We start from the raw sequence: 22,780 nt of genomic DNA, 5'->3' as shown, positions 1-22,780 counted from the left end.
GCAAGCAGAAAGCTTTTAGTAACTACTCGCTTGCTAATCTTATAGTAACTGTCGAAGACGAAAACTCGCTATCTGCCTTCAGTAAAAAGTATTTTTTTTATCTGTGTTTACACACGTGCTTGAACATGGTCGTTCATTTCAATAAAAACGCATCAATACCCGCTACAGCTTTGCAATAGGCACCAACAAGGAAAAGTTTACGATGATGCCGCCAGATAATTAAAGGCATGAAATTGATGTTTTGAACCACTGTGCACTGGTATGATAGTGTTTTGCCATATCAAGAACAAACGAAAAAGCTGGTGTCATTAATAAAGAAATCTCAGCATCTGATCTTCTTTTCCATTCGTTGGAAATTATTTTATCATAACGGTTCATCGGAAAGAGACAAATTAATTTGTTCCAGTAAGACACAGTACTCGGGGAGCCACTTGCTCGTTTGTGCAGACTGCTTGCCCCATTTTATTCGATTGGCGCCAGTCATAACGAGTTTACTCGAAGAAACAGAACATATATGATGAAGATTTCAATGCAACAATAGCGACATTACGGAAGGGTCTCTGTTCCATCTCCACGCAACATAACCGAAATGTCGTACCACCTACTACTAACTTGTCTCTTGACTAGAACCCAACGCACCACCCCGCTCTAACTGTGACTAATGCGATAGTGTACTGCGAAGCATTTCAGCCCGGTGGGTGGTGTCCTTGCGCTCTCCACTCTTTCGCTCTCGCACACAGCAACCACAGAGGTCTCCTAGCAGTTGAGTTTGGGCGGGCAAGGAATCCCGAAGTGGCTTTCGCTCCCGCAAAACGAAGGGAGTCTCCTGCGAAAAGCATCCAGCTCTTTTCATTCTTTCGTTAATCGTTCACCAAGCCAGACGCGTTGGCTGGCGTCGCGTGTCCGTCGTAGGTGTGATCCCTGTAGTGTATCCAAATCTCTGTATCCCAAGGGCTCAGCCCAGTTTAACATCTATCCTTTCCGCTTTTGATCCGAACAACGGACCGGGGCGGTTTTACGCTGGTAATCGTTTCAGATAATTGCTATAATTCGTGTTTCTATTTTATTTTGGTCGTTTTATTTTGGACGGATGAGTTATCTTTCATACTTGAGCAGTGTGGTTTCGGATCGCAGGGTATTTGTATTCGCCAAATGATGAGTGTAGAGAAGTCTGTGAGAAGCACCAACGCCGTTTTCTAAAGTTATTTATGAATGCTGTAGGGGAAACCACAACAAGACAGTGGAAAAAACTAGCAGCAGTTGATCAGTAGCAGTAGCTTGAGGAAAGATTTAAATCTGTTTCCACTTTGCAGCTCATTTCTTTGCCTTCGAGCGTTGATGGTTATTTCCTAACCACAGGGAGTTGTGTTAATGATCTGGGAGAGATTTAACTTTGTTCATCCTCAGGGGGTGACCAGCAGCAGGCTTTGCTTATTTTTTCATCTATTTCTGTTGTTTATTTTAATTAGTGCGAATTCTGTTGTTCATTTCAATTTGCATAAGGAAAAATCTTGCACTCCTACGAAATTATCAATTAGTCCCTGCGGTGCGAAATAAGTAAATCACAGGAATATACACACTCGGGAGTGTCCAGCAGTGTTCGGAAAACACGTGAGCACAATGTGAAAATTCCCGTCCATACACTGTGATGCAATCCCGGCAGGTCACTAGCGGATCAGTGGAATTAGTGCCGTGATTTAATTTTCAGCTCCACCGGTGATTCAAGCAACGGAAGATTGATTCATTGTGCAATAGTGCCAGGGTGTAAGTATGTATAGACGATACCTTTATGAAGAAAAGTCCCACCATTCTGTGGGCAAATAGTGAGAAAAAGTGCTCGACATAGTTTGACCTAAGGCTTTATTCCTGTAATTGTTATACCCGGGAACGAAGAGGCAAAGGCTGCATTACTCGTTGATAATATACATATTTACCTAGCTTCTCTGCGTTCGTTGCAATATGCGGTATTATATTGTGCTTTAATCGAAGTTCCAATAGTGCATTGGAGGTGGATTAAATTGAATGGTGAGTATGCACATTCGTTGAGCTATGAGTACTTTTATAATCCAAGCAAGCTAAGAAAATTGTTCTCTGGGGACTTCATGCGCATTTAATTAAATGTCAAATAAGAATGATTTTTTTTTGTTGCATCGTTTTACTGATTTAAATAAATTAAAAAATATGTAATTTTAATCAAAAACTTTTAGCTGAAACAGTCAAGGAAGAAGGATATGTGATTTTCTTAAACTGTCTGTCATTAAACGGTTTGGTAGTGGTTCAGGTAGAAGCTTTGGTAGTTCCCAACCTTCCTATATAGCGGACCCCTATGAACCCATAATAGTTGTCCGCGGACCTCTACGTTAAAAATAAATTTTGTGCGCTGGAAAATCGACACGTTGGACCAAAGTGTTTTGCACTTAATTTCGCTTCATTTGTCTCAACACTTAAATTCCAAGTGTAAGTCTCTTCAAATCTAATTAAAAAAAATCATGATGAATTCTATTTGTAATACACTTAAATTCCACCCAATAAACATTAAATAAATTAAAAATGTATGCCTTCTAGAATTCAATTCGCTTGACTCTTACAGTCGAATTGATGAAAAAGCTTAGATTTTAACGGATTTATGCCTAATTCTCATATAAAGACTATCCCAGAAAGTATGGACGCACTTTGATTTCACTGTAAATAATTCACAAGTGTTAGATATTCAAATTTTATCCGATATACTGATAATATTAGACTACAACAACATAATATTATTCTCAACATTTGCTACTTAGCCATTGTAGACTAGCTGGCGCACCTTCTTGCGAACGTTCCTCATTAAATTCCGTACAGATTCTTGGCGACAAGTTTTGACACTTTTTTCAATCTTTTTCGAACTGTAGAATGGTTTCGGCTGCCGAGACATGTTTCCTAAGATGTGCCTTCGTTAATGCCCAAAATTCCTCAATTGGTCGAAGTTGTGGGCAATTTGGTGGATTCATGTCTTTTGGGACGAAAGTGACATTTTTGATTGTATACCATTTTACCGTTGATTTCGAGTAGTGGCAAGAAGCAAGATCTTGCCAGAAGACAACAGGATCCTTGTGGCTTCGAATCATGGGTAGAAGTCGTTTTTGTAAACATTCCTTGATGTATATTTCGCTGTTCATTGAAGCAGTGGTGATGAAGGGTTCCGAAATCTTACCACAGCTACAAATTGCTTGCCCGACCATAGCTCTCTTACCAAATTTTTCGACTTCAATCGATGTCTCGGACGTTCACGTAACTTTCGTCGTCCATGATTATGCAGTTCAAATTTCCAGCAAGAATCGTATTGTACAGCTTTCGAACCCTCGGCCTGATCGATGCTTCTTGTTTCGGACAACGTTTTGGGTGTTTCTGCTTCTTATAGGTTCGAAAATTCAAACTTTCTTTAGCACGAAGAATATTTGACTTCGAAGTGCCCACTTTTTTGGCCACATCCCGAACTGAAACCTCCTTCTTTTGCTCGAACGCCTTCAGTATACGTTTATCCAACTGAGGGTTAGCAGGACCTTTTTTTTCGACCCGTTTTCGGTTTATCCTCAAAGGTTATCCTCACCGAACTTCCTGATTGCATTTCGCACGGCTCCTTCCACTTTTGCTATCCTTCTCAGTGACAGTCCGCGTTCTGTGCACCATTTGTACACAATCGTTCTGCTGAAAGTCCACGCATTTCGAAACAAACTAATGAAAACGAATAAACAACTGCACAAGTGGTGAGAGAAGAGTGTAAACAACAGGACGCAGCCATAAAAATTAACAGATTCTGAACCATTGCGAAATGGCAGCGGTTTTTGGTTGCGTCCATACTTTCTGGGACAGTCTTTATAATGCATTTTTATAAGAGGTGCATAGCAATTTGAAATTGAAATGTCATCATTAAAATATAAGGTTTTCCCATTTCTCTTTTTCACCTACTTACACAACCTTGAAACAATTGAACGATTTTGTTTAACAATCTATGATTCCATAAGCTGAAAACACAAACATTTTATGAGTCATGCAAATAAAAAAACAATTTCTGGTGAACTTTTTAAAGGCGCATCAGCAAATGGCGGTTTCTCTTTGTTTATTTTCTCCTGCAAGTTCAAGTACCAACTGATAGTTTATGTTTTCATGTTGAGTTTCTTGCATTGTGAATGAGATGAAAATAAACAAAAAGAATCTATCACTTGCTGGTATAGTGTTTCGAAAAGTCACCGATAATGTAATGAATATACTTACTGTGTAGACTTTCTAAGGTATGAGGTAGCAAACCTGATTCAATCATAACCACGAAGATTCTTGCAGCCATTTTGTTCAAAATTTTTTGATGTGGAACACATCTTTATTTTCTATACAGGGGTGTCAGAAATTCAAGGAAAAATACACGTGTGGTCAGGTTTTAAACACTTACAGCTCAGTCTATTTTGTATCAAATATTAATATTATATCATCATTTGATTGGAAATATGTCTAAGTTTAGATTTGAATGTATTAAGCCACGTATTTTCAATTATATATGATTGAAATTGTGATTAGTAGCGAGCAGTGTCCTATTTTGTCTGCTAAAAACCTCCAGCATACCGGATTTCCCTGCCATAGACGACGGTTTCGAAGGAGTAAGCGATATATCAAAGGAAAAGCATCGCTCTGATTGGTCAATCGATGCAAAAGCGAAACTGCTGGAAGTACGCGAATCTATAATTAGAAGCGAAATTATAGCTAACGTTTCAGTCCTACGCGTAGCATGCCAGAGTTAGGTTGTTGCTAGACAGCAAGACAAAAAGTGCCATAGAAGGATTTAAAGCTTTAATTGGTATGCTCTGATCTTGTGTCATGCAAGCTCGGATGGAATTCCATTTCTCAGGCGAAAAATCATTTCGTTTTGTTCAATTGTAGAATTATACGCCTGTTTTGAAAATTATATTGGATCCCGACAAATATGTTTTCCGCAGCCCCTAGAAGCGGTCGTCACACGAGTCATAAGCCCCTCGGCGAACCTTTGAATTTACATCTTATTAGAAGCACATAAATGGAGCGTCGCAGTTCACGCAAATTTACGTGGAAGAACATTTAATATTGTGTCTAATGCTTCATGACATGACATTCATTGAAATAAAGAAAACGAATACTGATAGCAACCGCCGCGACTTGAACCGAGAATCATTGAATTGCAAATACGTCTGTTAATCGACTGAGCCACAGAAGCATGCATCTGCTTGGCTGGTAGAAGGTGCATTTAAATTTATACAGTCGCACCTGCTAGTAGAACACTGGTTACATTCGAAACCAGTAAAATTAAAGCTAATATTAAGTCATTACAAATGAAATTTTTCGTCATTTGACAATTTAGGTCTTTATAATTTATATCGTATGAGGGATTAAGTCACCTGCAAAGTTCAAATTTTTTTGGTGTGCAATAAAATAACATTAATAATCTATATATATAAAAATGGATGTAAGTTGGTATGTTTGTAACGCCATAACTTCGGAACTACTGAACGGATTGCCACCAAACTTGGCACAGATACTTCTTATATTTCAGAGATGGTTTAAGGAGTATTATTATAGGGGAGGGAGCATAACAAGTGTCATAAACAAGGGGGGGGGGGTCATGGAAAAATACATATAACTTGACAAAAATCGATACGTTTTATAGACCATAGAAACATTTTGCATACCTTAGATATGACTATATGGGGGGGTGGATGTAGCAAGTGCCTTTAAAAAGGGGGGTGTAATGTTTCAAACGGCATAAGTTCGAAACTACTGAACGGATTGCCACCACACTTGGAACAGATACTTCTTGCTCTTCTGAAAAGGTCATAAGGGTATTTTAATAGGGGAGGGAGTGTAGCAAGTATTCTTAACAGGGGGGGGGGGTCATGAAAAAAATTGTCTGATTTGACTAGAATCGATAATTTTTTAAGACCGTAACATTTTGCATATACTAGATATGATTATATGGGTGGTGGATGTAGCAAGTGCCTTTAAAAAGGGGGGTGTAATGTTTGTAATGGCATAACTCCGGAATTACTGAACGGATTGCTATCAAACTTGGCACATGCACTTCTTGCCCTTCAGAGATGGTCATAGGCGTATTTTTATGGGGGAGGGAGCATAGCAAGTGTCATTAACAAAGAGAAAATCGATATTTTTTGAAGATCTTAGAAACATTTTGCATACAGTAGATATGATTTAATAGGGGCTGGATGTAGTAAGTGTATTTTTGAAAGGAGAGGGGGGGGGTGTAATGTTTGTAATTCGAAACTACTTACCGGATTCCTATCAAACCTGGTACATGTGCTTCTTGCTCTTCAGAGATGGTTATAAGAATATATCCATGGGGGGAGGGAGCTTAGCAAGTGTCCTGGTGGAGTTTTTGCACAACTTAGATATGATTATAAGGATATTCTGTCTGGAGAGGGTGTAGTGCCTCTAAAAAAGAACTGCCCGAATTGCTATAAAATTTGGCAGAGCTATTTCTTTCTCTTCAGAAATAGTCATAAAGATATTTTTATAGAAGAGGAAGCGTAGCAAGTATCATTGACAGGCTATGAAGAAAATCATAAAATTTGACCAGAATCGATAATTTTTGAAGACCATGCAAACATTTTCCATACCTTAGATATGATATATATGGGGGGTGGATGTAGCAAGTGCCTTTAAAAAGAGGGAATTATAGGCATAACTCCGAAACTACTGAACGGTTTGCTATCACACTTGGCATAGATGCTTTTTGCTCTTCAGAGATAGTTGTAAGGGTTTTTTATGGGGGAGGGAGCGAAGCAAGTATCCTTAACAGGGGTCATGAAAAAAATTATCTAATTTGACGAGAATCGATACTTTTTGAAGACCATAGATACTTTTTGCGCAACTTAGATATGATAAGGGTATTCGTGTGGGGTAGATGTAGTACGTCCCTCTAAAAAGGGGATGTAATGTTTGTAACGGCATAACTCTGGAACTACTGAACGGATTGCTATCAAATTTGGCCAGATACTTCTTGCTCGTCAGAGATGATTATTAGGACATTTTCAGGGGGAAAGTATGTAGCAGGTGTCCTTAACATGGGGGGAGAGGGTCAGTGACGAAATTTATATTATTTGAAGAGAATCGGCATTTAGACTAGAAGGAAGGGGTTTTTTAAAATAAATTTTCTTCTCCCATTTTTTGTAAAACAAGAGAGTGGCAAGAATTTCAAGATCGTAGTAGATAGTATCCCCGGGTTGACGGTTCAATGCATAGGGCACTGGTCTAGCAACCAGTTGTGGTACGTTCGAGCCCCGGTCTGGAAGGATTCGTAGTGTCCGTAGGATCGTAGCACTAGCCATGCAATGGTTCTGTACACTCTGAATCGGCTGCGAAGTCTGTTGAAACAGAAGGTCAAATTTCACTACAGGAATGTAATACCAAAGGTCAGCTGAGTAGATAGTATTGCTGTTGTTAATTCGAGAGCAACGCAATGTTCTTTAAATAGTTTCAAAGGATCTGGTTCCATTTTGCCGGGAAATTCAAAGAACTAAGGGAAAATAATTTTTATTTGTCTATGAACGCGAGTGTATTTAAGTCTCAGCATGACAACGAAACAACTAAATGAATCGCCACCAAGTATGGCACATCTACCAAAGGTGGGAATCGATATTTTTTTAAAAGCACAGATACTTTCTCACTACTCAGGGTAATCATGTAGTAGATCTGTAGTAAATTCACTAACAAAAAGTTAAATCAAAATAGATTATAAGGCTATTTTGAAAATGAGAGAGTGGAGTAAGTGTCCCGAACATGGAAAGTGTAAGGGAAAATTGATCGGGTTTTACGAAAAATTGGTACTTCTTTACGAGTACAGCATATTTCAAGCAACTAAGTGAGGTTAACAAAAATATTCACAAGAGAGAGGGGGAATAATTATTCTCAACATTGATCTGAATTGACGAAATCATACAATCAATGTGCGTTTTATTATGTAAATTGAGAAAACTGTCAACTCAAGGTGATGGAAATAAAATTACAACAACATTTGTATTAACTGAATCATTATTCTATAGGTTTTCCTCCCCGATGAACGACCAAAATGGTTATAGCCTTGGTAAAATAAATTATATAAGAACGTTATTCTATAGTACGAATGTAGTTATGATGTTAAATAGCCTTTCGTTATAAAGCAATAATTATCGGATGGAAAATTTTGAGCAATTTTATGGAAATAATGATAACAAAATTTATAACAAGGAGGGAGTAGCAAGTGTTTATAGCCATGGAACGTTAAAAGCACTCGAAGTTTATTAAGAAGGTATTTATAGAGAGAAAGGTGTTTTAAATTTATCTAACAACAGGGTTCAAATATAAAACGGACCCAATTTGTCGAGAATACCATGAAAATTATGATTATTGCGAGATCTGAGATGGGACACTGATCATTCGCAATCTGAACATGAACTTAGTATTGTTCAATCTGGTTTCCGTCTATGTTATGTTTCACTACAATCAGAGTATTTCACTAAGCAGGACAACTTCGAGAATTTTTTTCGGCCTTCCTTTCACGAAACATTTCCGAGCAACACCGGGTAATTCAGCTAGTAATAATAATAATAATCGTTTATATTACCGATTGAGAGTACTTTCCTTTCACTAGATTTACATATTCGCGTATGGACTGAGACACATTTCTAATGCACAGTAGAAATCAGTCCACGGAAATATATCTTCTTTGATTTCCACCAGGACTCGGTACTGACTCTGTGTGAAGCTTCAATCGAAATAATCATCTGACAAACTATTGTTTCGTTCAGTGAATATAAATGAGGATCTGTTGCATGGAAACGTAGTCTGCTATTTTCTATTGAATAGATTGTAAACGTGCGGTAGTAAAACTGTCAACCGACTGAAATCATTCTGATCATCATTTGTTCTCAAACAGGAGCTGTTGCCGACCAGTACAAAGCACTGTCACGGGCTTTGTTCTCCCTTTTTTCCACTAGAATGATTTGCGTCGAAAACGTAGCTCGGATTTGTAAGATTCATCCTATTATATGTTTCGCCAAATCGCCAAGCCAGCGCCATCCAGCAGTTTCCATATTATCTGTCTATTTCCATACATAGCTGTATTAGCAAGCAAAGGAAAAAACCGGAAAATGGCGTGCCTATGTATCCTAAGATTGCGTTCGATAAAAATTGCTAGAGCGCAACAATATTCGGTCACCGCGTACCGCAGCTTATCCTGTCGTCGTACATTTGATCTGTTTTAGTTTGAATTACGTTCAGTGTAGTATGGTTTGCAGTATAACTATCGCACTCTCTGTAAATTTTAATTGCCATCAATAAAACTTAGCTAATAAAAAAACTCCGTTATAATGAAAATTGGAGTAAGAATTTTATGTTGATAAATAAAACCTGTTAGAAGCTTTGCTATTTGAGAGTTAAGTAATGAAATTATACTGCCAAGCCCGACCGTCCTACGAAGTCACGAGGAAAAAACGCACGGCATAACGAACTTCCACTTTCAGGACCATGCATGCGATTGTAAGCTGGTAGATAGAAAAAAGAAGATTTTTCCCACCAACCAGGACAAACCCTCGACCGAAGCGGGCGGAAGCGATGAAAATATTGTTGGCGAAAATAAAAACGATAAATTCATCAGCGTAAGTAGAAGTTGACAGGTTTTATCTGTGTTCGACCAAGCAGATGCCGATCACATCATTCAGTTTTCGGAAAGTACTTTTCAGCCTAGTTGAATCACCGTTTATATTTTCAGTATGTAGAAAAATTTAGCCTACTTTATTCAAACATACGGAAATTGTACCGAATCTCATTAGTAGAGTCGCAATCAGTGTTAGTAAAAAATCAAGCTTTCGAAAATCGCGACTGAAATTTTTCACAAGTGATTTTTAGAGAAAAAAAATCTCCGCTCGGAAAACTCACTGCAGAAAAGTTCAGTACTGATTTTCCAAGAACACGATTCTCACTGAAATAGATTTCAAATAGCAAAAAATCAGTTGTAAAAAGTTCACTAGCGAACATTTTGCTCGATGATATTCAAGAAAAAAGTTCGCACATTGAATATATTTGATATGATTCTCGAACAAAAGATTTTTGTAAATTGAGTTTTCATAGCCGTTATATCTCAACCCTTTGCAGAATACATGATGAATGAATTCGCCGATGAACGAAAACTGAACCTTTCTGAAAATGTTCATTGTGCGTAGGGTGAATAATAAGTGAATCAATAATAATGATGTATTTGATATTTATTCGGCACTACCGTGGAGGTGGAGTAATATCGTTAATAAAAGCAGGAAGTGCTGTAATTAATAATATTTAGAGTGATAATAAAAACATTAATAAAAATTAATCACAAATTATGTTATGCAGCTGATTAAAAAATATTAGCCAATTTAGCTTGAATAACGTACGCAGAAGTAACAGGAGCGCAGACTAGCGCTAGGCCAATTTAAACGCGCCATTCAAACACTGCGCCTACTGTATGTTCGAGACATACTGACAATGCTGCGCTCCTTTTACTTCTATGAATAAAATTCCTGCTAAAAACTACAAGGATCAGCCCCTTGGGGTTGTTCGAGCCATTCATGTGGAACGAGGCAAACAAAATTTCTAATTATCTACAATCAAAAAGTTCAATCAATTGTCACACTTTTGAATCCGCAATTGCACGAGAGTCTGCTTAGATCCCAAATGTATGCAATTATATCTTTGTACATACTTGCAATACTGATTTTGATATTTAAGCCTCTCTTCGCCAAGCTTGTGTTCAAGTAGTTTTTTTTAATAGCGTTAAGTTTCTCTACCATTCTGCGATTTCGGTTGAAGCGATAAACTTTTTCTCATTATCAATCAAGTTCATCTTATATAAATTAGAAATTAATCTTAAGCACTCAAAATCTACTCTGGGGTAGTTGTCAATTTCTCAGGCGAAACGACATAATATAGGCGAAACGACATGGAATTTCATCCGAGCTTGCATAACACAAGGTCAGAGCATACCAATTAAAGCTTCAAATCGTTTTATGGCACATTTTGTCTTACTGTCTATCAACAACCTAACTCTAGCATGGTTCGCGTAGGACTGAAACGTTAGCTATAATTTCGCTTCTATTTATACATTTGCATGCTTCCAGCAGCTTCGCTTTTGCATCGAGTGACCAATCAGAGCGATGCTTTCCCTTTGATATATCACTTACTCCATCAAAATCGCCGGATGATTTTTAGCAGACAAAATAGGACACTGATCGCTACTAATCAAAGTTTCAGTCATTTATTAATGCAAATACGTGGCTTGATACGTTCAAATCAAAACGTAGAAATATTTCCAATGAAATGATGAAATAATATTAATAATTTATACAAAATAGACTGAGCTGTAAGTGTTTGAAACCTGACCACATTTATACGAGTGTTTTTCCTTGAGTTTCTGATTTGCACCCCTATATAGAAAATAAAGATGTGTTCAACATCAATAGCGTTTTATTAGGTATAATCTGAATAGTGCAATGTAATCAGCCAGTTGGAATTAAAGCAGCCTTTCGTCGCTATAATCACTGTTTGGAATGTTCATATTGACATTCGTCAACGGTGTCACAATTCGAAGAAATCTTGTGATTTTACATTTTATAAGATGCACATAAATGGAGCGTTGAATTGCACACAAATCTATATCCAAAAACATGTGAAATGATGTGATTTGAAAATTATATGGCTTGAAATCGAAAGAAAAAAAAACAAAAGATCGATAGCGACAGCGCAACTTGAACCGAAAAACATTAGATTACAAAACATGCCAGTTAATCGACTGAACCAAAAAAAGTCTTGGCATTACATTCCTTTTGTGGAATTTGGCCTTTCTGTTTCAACAGACTTCGCAGCCGATTCTCAGTGTACAGAATCATTGCATGGCTAGTACTATGGATCCTACTGACTCTAAGATTCCCTCCAGGTTGGGGCTCGAACATACGAAAACTGGCTTGTAAGACCTGCGTCCTATGCTTTGAACCGCCAACCCGGGACTCGGGAATCGACTGAACCACAGAAGCTGAATAATTGACGCATATAAATTCATACAGCGGCACTTGGTTGCCGAGTGTAAATTACTTTCGAAGTCTGTAAAACTCTGCACGAGTGGAATATTGCGTCATTTAGAAAGTTAAGTGGTTATGAATTGTATCGTTTGGAGAATTATGTCACCTGTAAAATCCATTATTATTTTCTGTGTAGTTTTGGATTAAATACTATGAAAGCACCTGCGGATCTCATATGATGTGATTTGTTTTGAATTTAACACTTCAATTGTCTGATCCTGCGATCTAGATTTTTATAGTGTTTTTTAATGTATTTAATAAACAAATTCGACCACTACGGGTTCTGTTTACGTTGTAACGTGGTGTCCTTTTTCTAGCGATTCGTAAGTGAGTGGGACAGTAGCATTACCGACTCATCGATCCTAAGCACGCTGACCGTACAAGAGTTCAAAACGAAGTTCTGTCATAACGACATTTCTCTTCGAAACTAGACAGAAATTGTTCTAATGTTAACAAATAATCAGATCAGATACAAAACATGCTTCCTATAACAAACTTGATAGTACATGTTGCTCGGCTGATGACACTAATAAAGGGTGATTTTTTAAGAGCTTGAGAACTTTTTTAAACAATAAAACGCATAAAATTTGCAAAATCTCATCGGTTCTTTATTTTAAACGTTAGATTGGTACATGACATTTACTTTTTGAAGATAATTTCATTTAAATGTTGACCGCGGCTGCGTCTTAGGTGGTCCATTCGGAAAGTCCAATTTTGGGCAACTTTTTCGAGCATTTCGGCCGGAATAGCCCGAATTTCTTCGGAAATGTTGTCTTCCAAAGCTGGAATAGTTACTGGCTTATTTCTGTAGACTTTAGACTTGACGTAGCCCCACAAAAAATAGTCTAAAGGCGTCAAATCGCATGATCTTGGTGGCCAACTTACCGGTCCATTTCTTGAGATGAATTGTTCTCCGAAGTTTTCCCTCAAAATGGCCATAGAATCGCGAGCTGTGTGGCATGTAGCGCCATCTTGTTGAAACCACATGTCAACCAAGTTCAGTTCTTCCATTTTTGGCAACAAAAAGTTTGTTAGCATCGAACGATAGCGATCGCCATTCACTGTAACGTTGCGTCCAACAGCATCTTTGAAAAAATACGGTCCAATGATTCCACCAGCGTACAAACCACACCAAACAGTGCATTTTTCGGGATGCATGGGCAGTTCTTGAACGGCTTCTGGTTGCTCTTCACTCCAAATGCGGCAATTTTGCTTATTTACGTAGCCATTCAACCAGAAATGAGCCTCATCGCTGAACAAAATTTGTCGATAAAAAAGCGGATTTTCCGAATGGACCACCTAAGACGCAGCCGCGGTCAACATTTAAATGAAATTATCTTCAAAAAGTAAATGTCATGTACCAATCTAACGTTTAAAATAAAGAACCGATGAGATTTTGCAAATTTTATGCGTTTTATTGTTTAAAAAAGTTCTCAAGCTCTTAAAAAATCACCCTTTATAAATATACGTACTAAGGCTTGTTCGCGACAAAACTTGGACACCCTCAAATACGTATAACAGTTCGGCTGAAAAGTTCGTATCGTTTAATAGAAACACACATTTTTTTGCCAAAATTCGTTTTTATTATTCAACATAATTGCCATCAGAGGCGATACAGCTATTATAGCGATCTTCCAACTTTTCGCTACCATTTTTGTAGTACGATTTGTCCTTTGCCTCAAAATAGGCCTCAGTTTCAGCGATTACCTCTTCATTGCTTCTAAATTTTTTACCAGCGAGCATTCTCTTGAGGTCTGAGAACAGGAAAAAGTCACTGGGGGCCAAATCTGGAGAACACGGTGGATGAGGGAGCAATTCGAAGCCCAATTCGTTCAATTTCAGCATGGTTTTCATCGACTTGTGACACGGTGCATTGTCTTGATGAAACAAAACTTTTTTCTTCTTCAAATGAGACCGTTTTTTTGCAATTTCGTCCTTCAAACGCTCTAATAACGCTATATAATAGTCACTGTTGATCGTTTTTCCCTTTTCAAGGTAGTCGATGAAAATTATACCATGCGAATCCCAAAATACAGACGCCATAACCTTACCGGCCGATTGTTGAGTCTTTCCACGCTTTGGGTTCGGTTCATCGCGTGCAGTCCACTCAGCTGACTGTCGATTGGACTCCGGAGTAAAGTGATGGAGCCATGTTTCGTCCATTGTTATATATCGACGAAAAAAATCGGTTTTATTTCGATATAACAGCTCCAAACACTGCTCAGAATCATCAATTCGTTGTTGTTTTTGATCGATTGTGAGCTCACGCGGCACCCATTTTGCACAAAGCTTTCTCATATCCAAATATTCGTGAATAATATGTCCAACACGTTCCTTTGATATCTTTAGGGTGTCAGCTATCTCGATCAACTTCACTTTACGGTCATTGAAAATAATTTTGTGGATTTTTTTCACGTTTTCATCGGTAACAGCCTCTTTTGGACGTCCACTGCGTTCATCGTCTTCGGTGCTCATATGACCAGTACGAAATTTGGCAAACGACTTACGAATTATTGCTTCGCCCGGTGCAGAGTCTGGATAACACTCATCAAGCCATTTTTTGGTATCGGCCCCATTTTTTTTTTATCAAAAAGTAGTGTTTCATCAACACACGAAATTCCTTTTTTCCATTTTTTTCACAATAACAAAAGTAGCTTCACTCAAAATGCAATATCTCACAAACTAATAATCAGACAGCTGTCAAATTTATACACGTATCTTTTGAAGGTTGGTACTAACTGAAAATGGTATGGATTCAATTCTAGTGGCGCCCTCTCATAGAAACGATACGAACTTTTCAGCCGATCTGTTATCTCTGGAAATACTTCTTAGCGGTCGCGATGAAAATCCGGATCTGTCAGTATGAAAACTTGCGAAAAAGCTTGGTTGTCCAAAAAGCAATGTCCATAACATTTGATACACGTTTGACAACAGTCAGGAGGACTGGGAGAGGAAAAAACGGATCTCAGGAACCACCACAAGGACGTGAAAGTGAAACTAATATTGAAGATCAGATCTTTCGGTACGTACTGTAGTTCGAAAAATATAATTGTCTCCAACTTTCGTGCATACTTCAAAGCATCATTAAGGTATGAATTCGTTCAAGGTGAAAACTGTACCGAACTGTAACGTAATGATAAACAGAATGTAACGACTAAAACATGAGCTCGAAAGTTGTATTGCGAATATTTCACGAAGTTCTTGTATGATAATTGACGATGAAACTTACGTGTTAGAGGACTTTAAGCAGCTTCTCGGAATGTCTTTTAATCAGTGTTGGTGATTGCCGAAAATTCGACAGAAGCTGCACGATATTTATAAGTTTTGTATACAACAGTTTCAATCCGGTAGAAAATGCTACAAGAACTCGAGTCTCTCAATGCATGAACCGCGAGAGAATTTTTCTACATTTCTTCGCTCCATTTCATACTCTGAGTATTTCAAAAATTACAATCTGATAATGATTGGTGCTGTGTGGAATTTACCAAGAGAGAATCGCAAGTTGACAATTACGGCAGAAAATCGAATCGACGATTCGACTTGATGATTCTCATACTAGGTTGCAATATTTCAAAACCCTTGTGTGGAGCATTCACATACATTTTCATAGATACAACTTATACAAAGGATATATGCACAAAGTTAGAATAAGCGGCAATAATAAAATGATTCTATCGCAATTATCCACTGGCCATACAGAATCGGATCGCAAAACGAGAATAAGCGACCGTTTGTTACTTCAGAGAGAATCCCCACAGCAGCGAGCTAACCTTTGGTTCTCAGACAGGTCATCGAGAGAAAATTGCTCTCGCACTGGTGTCTATTTTATGTTAAATGAACCGTACCGGTGTTTTGTTGCTGCGATGATATCTCTTTGATGGAACTGATTGAATCGTGTGAAGAGTTGCTAGAGAGCGTTCTTTGATACGATAAAAGCCATCCTCGCTTTCAATACTGTTATTCAACAGAACGGCGTAGTGGAGCATTTCAGGACGAAGAAAAACGCCAAGTCTCCAAAAACCATTAGCTTTGGAAGGCAATATCTAGCTATGGTCGAGCAAGCCAAAGCTTCATCACTATCGGAACGATAAATATTGTAACAAACCTTAAAAAAGCAAAGTCTTGGTATTACATTCCTTTTGTGGAATTTGGCCTTTCTGTTTCAACAGACTTCGCAGCCGATTCTTAGCGTACAGAATCATTGCATGGCTAGTACTATGAATCCTACTGACACTAAGGATCCTTCAAGTTCGAGGCTCGAACATACTACAACTGGCTTGTAAGACCAGCGTCCTATGCATTGAACCGTTAACCTGGGGTGGACAAACCTTAAGAAAGTCTAAAGATGCGATTGTTACCTTTCTTACACAGCCACGACGCTCCCTCGCTATTCTTGCCCGCTTTGACATCTTATCACTACGCTCCAGGTGTTTTGAAATGATATAAAGCGAATAGAGCCCATGTTTTACCGAAAGAGGCGAATCCACCTAACAGCCCAGAGTTGCGACCTCTCGAGCGGTATTGGATTCTCATGAAGCGAGAGCTCTCTCAATATAAACAATAAGCTACAACTATAGAAAAATTTAAAAATCTTGGACAGAAGCAGCTAAATCGGTTGCAAAGAAGTCTGCACAAACTCTAATGGGTAAACTCAAAAGTTCGTACGTAGGCCGCTACTTATATTTCAGGAACTGGCCACACTAATGCCAATAGCTAAAATCTAGCAGCACAAAAATAAAGTTTAACATTTTTTAACACAAACGTACTCAGAACGTTTTGATGTACAAGCGCTATTCGTGTTGTCTACAGTGAGTTAAAAAAATCAATTAGGCTAAAAAAAGGAAATTTCAAAAGAAGGACTTCGTTGGTTTATTTTTTACAACTTTCGACGTGGATTATCTCAATAAGAGTGTGTCGGTGAGCTTAGCTCTTTGTATGGCGATGAAACACCATAAAAAAACCATTGTATATCGCTGGCATAGTGAATTCAAACATCGAAAAACCCACCTAACAATCTCTTCGAAATTTAGTTGAGAATATTCTGTGAAATTATCAGAATGATTTATTGAGTTTATCGCTCTTGCTGTACTGCTGAAAATTAGAACGCTCGGAATTGCATATCTCTATTTGTTCATCGAATATCTCGGCTTTGAAAGCTTGTATCATAAGTCTACCATAACAAAGTCTAGATAATTTAGTTTAGATGCGATTAGTGCATAAAAACATATATGTTATCGCGATAAACATAAAGTTTTGTATTTTTCTGTGGAACAAAGTCAGTTTCAATGCATCCGCCATTTTATTCGCTTTAGTTTCCTGATGGTATCCGGGAAAAAAAGATGAGAGCAGAGAAATCAAATCTACTCAACAAGGTTTCTAAATACATAGACGGGAAGGGATTTCAGGGAGTCGGGCAAGGATGGCTTTTATCGTATCGAAGAACGCTCTCTAGCAACTCTTCACACGATTCAATCAGTGCCATCAAAGTGAGACGGATATCATCGCAGCAACAACAAACCGGCATAGTTCATTTAACATAGAATGAAAACCATTGCCCTAGTGTCTTAGTAAAAAACGTTCAACGGTGGTCCTTCGTTGGTCCAATAACGTCCAATCAATCGTTCAACTGGAGGCCAACGCGGGACCTATGTTTGCCGATTTTGGAACAGACCGTTGAACCGAATGCCATTTTTTTCGTTCAACAAATCCGGCAGACAGAGATCCATTGTTGAGTCATTTTTAATATGAGGAGTTGGAGTCCCGTTGGACTAGTTTTACTGGATAATTTCCAAAGCATTTTCCACTTATTTTTTAAAATTAACAATACATTACTTCTACTTCACGTAGAATAACAACAAATCTTCTTTCTATATGAAGGTAACACCTAATTTTTACACTATTTTTGCAAGAGAAAAAACAATAACTAACCGTTCCATCAAACTGAACGAATATTTCAGGCAGTATGTTGTTCAACAAACGCTCAACGACCAACAAAATAGAACCGCCTGCTGAGAGAGGCGAGAGCGAATTTCTCTCGATGACCTGTCTGAACATCACGAACTAGCGCGCTGCTGTGAGAATTCTCTTTGAAGCAACAAACTGTCGCTTATTCTCGTTTCGCGATCCGATTCTATATGGGCAGTTGATAGTTGCGATAGGATCATTTTACTATTGCTGTTTATTCTAACTATGTGCATATAACCTTTGTATAAGTTTCGTCTGTGAAAATGTATGTAAATGCTCCACACAAAGGTTTTGAAATATTGCAAACTAGTATGAGAATGATCAAGTCGAATCATCGATTCGATTTTCTGCGATAATTGTCAACTTGCGATTCTCTCTAGGTAAATTCCATCATTATCAGACTGTACATTTTTTATGGGTCGTGAAATACTCAGAGTATGAAGTGGAGCGAAGAAATGTAGAAAAATTCTCTCGCGGTTCATGCATTGAGAGATACGAGTTCTTGTAGCATCTTCTACCGGATTGAAAATGTTGTATACAATATAGAGAAATATCGAGCAGCTTCTGTCAAATTATCGGCAATCACCAACACTGGAGCCAGTGGGTCGCGTATAGATTTTTAATCTTCCTCGATTAAAAATCTATACGCGACCCACTGTCTTCAGGCCTTAAGTGACGGTATAAAATTCTATCTTTACTCGGTAATTCCGGGATCGGAAGTCGGATCCCGATGAAATTTAGTAATTCTTTATGGGACCACAAGACCTTTCATTTGAACTTAGGTTTGCAATAATCGGTTTAGACATCTCGAAAAAAACCTATTGAGATTACTTGACACAAGGGTGATGAGTTTTTTTTCAAATTCAAACCGTCATTGAGCTCAAAACTATTATAATTTAGTCGACGTGTTAATTCATACGAACCTTTTTTGCTATAAGGATTCTTAGTGTAAGTAGGATCGTAGTACTAGCTATTCGATGATTTTGTTCGTCTGCAAATTATTTTGAAACATAAAGGTCAAATTCTACAAAAGGAATATAATGCATTGGAAGCGCTTCTTGGTCCCTGAATTACGGTTCAGGAAGTACCGTATCCAAAAACCCTCACCAAAATCACCAAAAATCCAGTGGAACTCACTGCGACATACCATGGAATTCTTAATTGATTTTCATCACAGAAATTAATTTTAGGATTTTTCTTTTCGATCCGATTTGTGACACCAAAATTATAGGGTAATGAGTGACTGTAATTTCAAACTGTCATTTGAAATGACGATCATCAAAATAATTTCATGAAACCTAAGCACACCGAAGAATACTCATGCAAAAAACACATGCGGATTGATAAAAAAAGGTATCATCTTACTGCTAAGTGAATTAAGCTCGTTTTTGTTGTTATTATAGGAGTAATTCTTAGGTTTGAGTTTCGATTTTTATATTTCAAGACAACAGAAACTTTTTTCGAAACGTGGTTTTCTTTATTGTTCAAGTGCAGGTCAAATGAAATAACATTTTCAAGCCAATACTAGCAATTCACGACTCAATGTTATTGATTTCAGTACATTACGTGTCATATTTTAGATAAGATCTTGGTGTAAGGAAATTTCCAAGTTTCCATTGATTTTCTCAATTTTCAATCTTAAACACACGCTTCGCCTCTAGGATCAGAAAAAACTTCCTGACCCTACTTGTAAGGTTGGGAATCGAACCTAGGCAAGCTGCCTTACAAAACTTTTTTCAATAGTAATAATTCGAAGAGTTTTTCATTAATGATACTCAACTAGCGAGCAACTGCTGTCTGGGAGTATGTTCCAATGATCATTTTTTATTTAATTCTGCAGACCACTACCTACACTCACCGGAATGAACGCCCATTTCACTTCGGAAAATCCCTAAGGCGGATGCTTGCACACTTAGAAAAACTATTTTATTAGGTTTCCCGCTGGATGAAGAAAAATTGTTTTCTTGTTGGATTTTGCACAGTGAAACAAAGCGACATTTTCGCATCAATGTCGAATCTAGGTTGTGAGTGTAAATTTATGTGAAACTGTGACGCTTCATACGTCTTGCTGGATTGTAAAGTTATAAGATTTATTCGAGCTGTGTACCACACGAGCATGCTGTCGGTAAGAGGATGAAAACTGTGGAAAGAACTTGGCAAGTGTTTTCTTTTCGCAAGTTTCAAGACTAACATATTTACATCGTACATAGATGAAGCCATAAGGTAGCTTATATTAGCAGGTCTAAGGGATCCACCAATAGCATTTTTTTTTGTCTGATGTTAGGATTCCATTTGTAACCGAAGTGGGAATAGGAAGGTGCCTCTCATTCAAATAATCAAAAGCGCATTCCACGAGAGAATTTTTTATTAAAATTCTCTCATGAACCACCCTAGTTAATCTCGTACCCCGAACCGAACGCTTTTGCCTTTGGAATTTATGGTGCTAAGAAGTCGGAAATATGTTTCGACTGTATGTAAAACTGATCTAAATTGGTCTGTACTGGAATACCATCGCAAAAATCGCATTCTGTTTCCTTGATTACCTTGAACGGTTTGCTTTAAACCATTACTTGGAGGCATTATTACGAGTTTGTTCGAGTTCTGGAGAAACGCAATATTGTAGCTCAGAACTTATACATCCTGTTTCCTTTTTTTATTTTTTCAACTTGCCACAAAAGTGTAATCATTTTACGAGTCGTTAGAAGCGTTTATTCGAAGAGGGAAACAACTTTTCCCTGAAAATCTAGAACGTAATAAACTGAATAAACTTTTTCTTCTGAATCCTTATAAAGTAAACAGGAAATTTTAGCATATCGATGTGGTTGACTAGTACTTATCAAAACGGCTTCAGTAGGATTTGGTGCAAATGGATCCCACACACTACCGCAAACAATCAACGAATTCGTTGCATTCTGTCTCCGTGTGAGGATCGGCGAAGGGAGCAGCTCACTCTCCAGTTCGGTTGAATGCGTGCTAGAAGATAATTCTGCTGCTTCTGTGGGTTTGTGGAAAGCTGAAATGTTTACTTTGAGAGCCCGAATTCCATACGACCCCGTCGATATGGCTCTGGCTTCACTTTACCCGACTGCATGAATAATGATAGAAGGGGAAATTTTCACCGGTAGGTAGATACACACACTCACAGCATCTAGGGGTGGCTTTTGGGGTGTGGTTGATTCAGTTTCAGTACTTCTATTGTGCACGAACGTTGGAATCGGAAAAAGAAGAGTTCTTCGAAGATACACCCGGTCGTGAACGGAAAAACGAACCATTGAGTAGCTTCGCTGTTGAAACCAGAACCATGGTACATACCGGGTTTTACATAGCGTGCTTGTTGATTGTTACATCGTATCGGTGTCGATGCCTTCTGTTGATTGGATTAAACTAGTTTGTGTTTTTATTTTGTAAAGAACCGACGAATGAGCAACACTTTTAATGTATATGAGTTTATAGAATTAGGAACAATTTTATTTTGAAGCTGCGAGGCTCGATTGTTCATATTATAGTTATTCTTCGCATTATTTATAATACAGTCATTTTACATATAAATTGAGTATTGTTATTATGGTTATCGTGTCATATAGAAAATCATGTGTCATAAAGCTTGCTTCATTTAAAATTAAACAAACTTTTGCTCATATTGTGGCGCTCCTGGTGGACGGATTTAGAAGTTCTTGGCGCCCACGTGTCGGGAATTTTGTCGGCTTCACGTATGATTTTTGACATTCAGAAAATCGACTGTACTTTGTGAACAATCAACATGGAAGCCGAATGAAGGGAAAAAAATATTCACAGTTATTTGAAAAATCCATTGTGGTTTGCATCTAGGCTAGCTAAACAGCTGAAATTGCCCAGAAATACCGTATGACGCGTTATCAAACGGTATAAGGAAACATTGACGACGATTCGGAAGCCTCAAGCAAATCGTCGGAGTGGAACTGTCGACCGGAAACTGCGTGGTAAGATTTTGAAGACGATTAAGAGGAATCCTAATCTATCGGACCGTGATTTGGCCAGAAAATTTGGTGCTGCCTATAATACCGTGAAGAGAACTCGACTCCGGGAAGGAATCAAGTCGTATCGAGCTAGCAAACAGCCAAATCGTACCATAGTGTGGTCAAAATTCGTGCTCGGAAACTATATGACCAGGTGCTGACCAAGTTCGACGGGTGTCTTCTGATGGACGATGAAACCTATGTCAAGGCTGACTTCGGGCAAATCCCAGGTCAAAAATTTTACTTGAAAACGGCTCGGGGGGATGTTCTAGCCAACTTTAAATTTGTTTTTGCAGACAAATTTGCAAGAAAATTTATGATTTGGCAGGGCATTTGCAGCTGTGGCAAAAAAACGAAAGTTTTCGTTACAAATAAGACAATGACATCGGAACTATACCAAAACGAGTGTCTCCAAAAACGAATTTTTCCGTTCATTCGATCACACGACCATCCCGTATTTTGGCCAGATTTGGCAAGCTGTCATTACAGCAAAGTCGTTCAAGAATGGTATGCAGAGAAAGGGGTCCAGTTTGTTCCGAAAAACCTTAACCCACCCAACTGCCCCCAGTTCCGCCCTATTGAGAAATACTGAGCAATCATGAAGAGGAGACTCAAGGCAAAGGGAAACGTTGTCAAAGACATCAATCAGATGACGACCTGGTTGAATAAGATAGCTAAAACGATGGACGAAGAAGGTGGGCGCCGCCTATTGAGCCG

The 22,780-nt window shown here is 38.2% G+C and overlaps 1 protein-coding gene across 1 annotated transcript in view; it reads left to right on the top strand.

Annotated features, from left to right (window-relative positions):
* Positions 1-851: 851 nt before the first annotated feature.
* LOC131432135 (ankyrin-3-like) overlaps positions 852-22,780 on the top strand; it is a 165,215-nt gene continuing 143,286 nt past the window's right edge. The window contains exons 1-2 of the mRNA XM_058598236.1: positions 852-1,023; positions 1,709-2,025. The gene's annotated coding sequence lies outside the window, so the exon portion shown is untranslated. The remainder of the gene's footprint in view (positions 1,024-1,708; positions 2,026-22,780) is intronic.

Source organism: Malaya genurostris, chromosome 2 (assembly GCF_030247185.1).
Source record: "Malaya genurostris strain Urasoe2022 chromosome 2, Malgen_1.1, whole genome shotgun sequence".
Classification (NCBI taxonomy): domain Eukaryota; kingdom Metazoa; phylum Arthropoda; class Insecta; order Diptera; family Culicidae; genus Malaya; species Malaya genurostris.
Note: the sequence above shows the minus strand (reverse complement) of the source record. Positions and strands in the feature narration are given on the sequence as shown.